The sequence below is a fragment of the Sinocyclocheilus rhinocerous genome, unplaced genomic scaffold, assembly GCF_001515625.1.
Source record: "Sinocyclocheilus rhinocerous isolate Xijiao unplaced genomic scaffold, SAMN03320098_v1.1 scaffold1821, whole genome shotgun sequence".
NCBI classification, from domain to species: domain Eukaryota; kingdom Metazoa; phylum Chordata; class Actinopteri; order Cypriniformes; family Cyprinidae; genus Sinocyclocheilus; species Sinocyclocheilus rhinocerous.
Window position 1 is genome coordinate 197,010 of NW_015636262.1, and position 5,914 is coordinate 202,923.

Sequence of the window (5,914 nt, forward strand, 5' to 3'; positions counted from 1 at the left end):
ATATATATATGCCTTGAAGTGGGTAGTCACACTTTATCTTAAAGTTCTCACTATTAACTGACTATTAGCTACAACTTTTGCCTCAATAATCTCCAAATTTGCTGCTTATTAGTAGTTAGTAACTTTGCTACTTGAGTAGTTTTTTCATTGGATACCTTTTTACACTTACTCAAGTAACTAAGCTTATTACTTTAACTTTTACTTGAGTAATTATGTCTATAAGTACTTGTACTTTTACCTGAGTACAGTACAGATACTCTACCCACCTCTGATGTAAATATGACTTGTTATTTGTTGCTCTGGCTTTTTTGTTCCTTGTAGATCCGTAATGTCAACATATACTGTATAAACATAAACCAAAAGTCTATATGCTATAGCTTTTTTTACACTCAGAAATGCTCTGTAGGGATGCATTGTTTTCTTTTACAGCTGTGCCGTTGCAGAAACTGAGGTTAATAGGCTTCTCCAGCAATCTGGTGCTATTCCCAAATAGAAAGGGTGGATGCTTCATCGGATAACATCAAGAACAAAACATATTAATGCCGTTATTCTACCACTGCATTTTTAGGGTTGATGCCACATAACTATTTATAGTACAAATTGAATCATGCATTTAAAAAAACATTTTTTTTTCATAGAATCACATCACCTGACTGCTGACTAATCTGGTTTATATCAGGACACTTTTAATGTGATATTTAGGGATGGGAACATCTGAACTTGGAATAAGTTCGGTATGTTATGCTTACCAACAAACCTCTTTATTATGCTGTAAAATGTTTATTTATTTATTTCCTCATTTATTTGCATCTGTATTTCTCAAGCTGCACATGTTGAGGACAGAATGACAGAATGTGTCTTGTTCTGTCTTAAATCATGTGATGACAGAGTCAGGCTTCAGAATGAACCTATCAATCCAGCCTGCCTATTATCTAGTGTGAGATGCATCTCCATATCAGACGCCTAGTTAGTGAGCTTGTTTAAAATTAATAAAAACGGTCGGCAAGCCTGGCCAGGGACAGCTCTGGTTATTGATTAAGGCACGTCAGAGAAATAGAAGGCAGTGCTATTAAAAGTACAAATTATGTTCTGTGTTTAGCGCAGCCTGTCATTCATGCAGTGAAGATGAGAACAGACACAGAGATAAATAGTTCCCCTTCTACTCAAGCCTGTGCCTCTGAAGCATGCGGTTTAGATTACAAATCATGCTGATTTGGTAGTGTTAATAAAATGTTGCAACATTTGGCAACCTGAAATGATATTAGCTAACACAAATGATCATCTAATACTGTTTCCAATAAGGTTTTTTTTTTTTTTTTTTAGATTCTCTGGATGTTTAGATTTTTGTGTACGAGAACTTTCTTGGAAGATGAGGGAGCCATACGCACTAATTTATGGTTGAACGCACCAATCTGTGTCTGGATACGGGACCCTTCTTCACCCGCCGCTGACAGGCCATCAATTTCTAGATGTGTCTGGAAACAGCACAACAAAAACAAAACATGGGCAGGAGAGAGACAGTGATGCCCGCGAGACACCGCGTCTTTTATACATATTTAATACCTTTATTTTGGATGTCCCCATTAGACTGCAGCAGTAATGAGAGCGTAACGCACATCAAAGCTCTGATGCTCTCATGGATCGGCCCAAAACCGCACAGAATCTGCTTCAAAATCGACCTGCCAGATACAGTGCATGCAGAAAACTGTACAGTAAACATGCAATTTCATAAATGACTTTGCTTAGTAATTGTGGTGTTTGCTAAGTCAAGGATCGCTAGTACTATTGCTCATACAGTATGTAGAGAGAATGATGTGAAGAAACCCTTGACCCTGAACTCAATTTGTGCTGCAGACATGTACAGTAGGATTCCTCAGTTCATTATTGAGGAGAGGAGAGAGGCGTGATGCTTCTTTTTTAAGCACACAGACTCATAAGTTTTATGGGGCAGATGGTAAAACAGGTTAAAAATACATTCAATTTTAATGCATTGTTCACCTTTTTTTAAAATGTAAACATTATCCTTTTCTTTGTTTTATATTATTTAATTTAATTTAATTAGATTTAATTTAATTTAATTTAATTTTTTGTCTACATTTTTTAACCTTAGATTATTTTTAGATTTGTGAATTACTAAATAAATACACATTATATCTGAAATATGAATACTTTTACACAGCAAGGATGCAATAAATTGATAAAAATTTGACATTTATAATACTACAAAAGAAAAAGAAAGAAACAACTCTCTCTCTCTCTCTCTCTCTCTCTCTCTATATATATATATATACACACACACACATATACATATATATATATATATATATATATATATTCTGATTTTCACAAAAACATATTATAAGAAATGTTTCTTGAGCAGCAAGTCAGTATATTAGAATGATTTCTGAAAGATCATGTGACACTGAAGACTGGAGAAATTATGCTGAAAATTCAGCTTTGATCACAGAAATAAATGATGTTTTAAAATAAAATAAACGAGTGTGTTTTAACTGAATAATAATAACATAATAACAACAACAACAACAACAACAATAATAATAACAATAACAACAACACTAATAATAATAATAATAATTATTATTCGTAATGTTTAATATTGTTTAATTTTAAAACAAATAAATATTTAAAATATTCCTATTTTAAAAACATTTCTAGGTTTAAAAAGTAACTTCTGGAAGAAAAGTTGTATATGTAATTTCTGCGTGTTAATTGCTTTTGATTCATGGGCGCCACAAGTTCAGCAAAGCCTCATCTCTCACCCCATGTAGTTATAAGACACGTCAATATGACTGATGCCACGCCAAAAAATTAGAGAAAGTGTAAATGAGTTTAAGTGTCAAAACATATGAAAGCATCTTCCGCTTAAGCAGTTTTTTTACTCATTTTTTGTCTTGTCTTTATTTTGTTGGAGAGACCTCGTGCTCTCTGAGAAACAACCACTTAATCATGTTACAAATTAAACAATATCATTCCGACAGCTCCAGATGGTCAAGTCCTGCTCCTCTTCAGCCCAAGAGAATGATTGAGAAGGAGTGAGAGAGGGGGGATGAAAGAGGTAAAATTAATTTGTCAGAACAGAGGGGAATTTGCATATGCGTGTAGTTTAGAGGGACGCCAGACACGGCTGTAAACGGGCGAGTAACAGAGGAGAGAAATGTGACAAAAGCCTTTGCTGTCTGGAAGCAAAATGCAAACTAAAAGATGATTTTTGTGTACGAGAACTTTCTTGGAAGATGAGGGAGCCATACGCACTAATTTATGGTTGAACGCACCAATCTGTGTCTGGATACGGGACCCTTCTTCACCCGCCGCTGACAGGCCATCAATTTCTAGATGTGTCTGGAAACAACACAACAAAAACAAAACATGGGCAGGAGAGAGACAGTGATGCCCGGAAGACACCTGGTGTTTTATACATATTTAATAGCTTTATTTTGCTTGTCCACATTAGACTGCAGCGGTAATGAGAACAGCGTAACGCACATCAAAGGTCTGAAGCTCTGATGGATCGGCCCAAAACTGCACAGAATCTGCTTTAACATCAACCTGCCAGATACAGTTCATTTTTTTTTAATGCAAAAAACAAAAACAAAACCCTGTACAGTAAACATGGGATTTCATAAATGACTTTGCTAAGTAATTGTGGTGTTTGCCAAGTCAAGGATTGCAAATACTATTGCAAGTACAGTATGTAGAGATCATGATATGAGGAAACCCTTGACCCAGAAGTCAATGTGTGCAATTTGTGCTGCAGACATGTACTGTATGATTCCTCAGATCGTTACTGAGGAGAGGAGAGAGATCTGGAAACAGACTTTTCAGTTTTATGGGACAGATGGTAAAACAGGTTAAAGATTGTTTTGTTTTTTTTAACCAAATTTCACCATTTTATTAGTTTTATAATTATTTTTTAAATATTTTTTGTATCTTATTTTTATTATAAGAAATGTTTCTTGAGCAGCAAGTCAGTATATTAGAATGATTTCTGAAAGATCATGTGACACTGAAGACTGGAGAAATTATGCTGAAAATTCAGCTTTGATCACAGAAATAAATGATGTTTTAAAATATATTAAAATTTAAAACTGTTTTTTTTTAAATTGTAATACTATTGCTGTTTTTACTGTATTTTTGATCAAATAAATGAAGCCTTGGTGAGCAGAAGAGACTTCTTCAAAAACATTCAAAAAATCTACTGACCACAAACTTGATAAAGATAGTGTATACTGTATATTTCCAGTGATTTAACCTTTTAAAATAATATTAAATTCCATGATTTTTTTTTCAATTCAGACCTGGAAATAACAATGGCACTCAGTTTGCAGGTGGTCGAGGGCTGTGGGAACCCTGACATAACGCTGATCCCGATCACGGTGACGTTCAGATCTTCTAAACCGATTGAGAGAACAGAGCACTGCGATATTGAGCTCAGGGATCGGGGAGGAGAAAGTGGGATTGGTGCCTTTCCAGATAAATCAATTAAACTCTCTCTCTCACACACACACACACACACTCACGCATACAAATTGTCCACAGGTCAGAGGTCATCTGTTACGGTCATGACTTCAGTAATCTAGGAAGAGTTCCGTTTGAACACGCTAATTAAGTGTGTATTAACTAAGCTAATCAATGCAGACAAAGCCAAGATTTGTTCTGCAAAGCATGTGCAAACATGGTGCTTTGTGTGTGTGTGTGTATTCACTCATACGGTTATGTGATACAGTGTGTCATCTGGCTCAACAGCCCCCATGTGTGACATGAGCGGCGAGGTGTGTGTGTGTGTGTGCGCGGGAGCTGAATCAGCGGGAAACGGCTCCTAATCACCGCTGCTCATCTGTTAATGAAGTTAATGAAGAATGTGACAAAAGCCAAACGTGCTGAGATACTACAAGTTCCAGCACACTGAACTGAGCTTCTGTTTGTGCTCCCTTCCCTTCGTGAATCTCCGAGCGCTGCGCACCTCCCCCAAACTTCAGCACAGCGTTCCTCACCTCTTTCTCTCCGTCATCCCGCGCTTTCGTCCCGACCGCGCAGGAGTGAAGGCCTGTGATAAAGACAAATCACAGGACATTTGTGTCAAAACTGTTCATGCCACTATTTAAAGGGATAGTTCACTCAAAAATGAAAATTCTGTCATTAATTACTCACCCTCGTGTCGATTCCAAACCCGTAAGACCTTCGTTCATCTTCGGAACACAAATTAAGATATTTTTGATTAAATCTGACAGCTCTCTGACCCTCCCATAGACAACAAGGGTCCTTACACGATCAAGAAACAGGAAAGTACCAAGATGATTGACAAAGTAGTCCGTGTGACATCAGTGGTTCAACTGTAATGTTACGAAGCTACGAGAATACTTTTTTGCGCAAAAAACCCCCAAAATAACGACTTTATTCCACATTTTCATCTACTTGTGCAAGCACTTGTGGACGCGCGTTCACGGTAGTACCATGATCCGGCGTGATGACGTTAAACATTGTCGTGTCGATAACCCGTAAGACCTTCGTTCATCTTCGGAACACAAATTAAGATATTTTTGATTAAATCTGACAGCTCTCTGACCCTCCCATAGACAACAAGGGTCCTTACACGATCAAGAAACAGGAAAGTACCAAGATGATTGACAAAGTAGTCCGTGTGACATCAGTGGTGCAACTGTAATGTTACGAAGCTACGAGAATACTTTTTTGCGCGAAAACCCCCCAAAATAACGACTTTATTCCACATTTTCATCTACTTGTGCAAGCACTTGTGGACGCGCGTTCACGGTAGTACCATGATCCGGCGTGATGACGTTAAACATTGACGTTGCCTTGTTTACACTCGGGCCCAGTAGCGCCATACGTATGTGTTCAACGTCATCACGCCGGATCTGGGTCAGCGCCAGTGCTA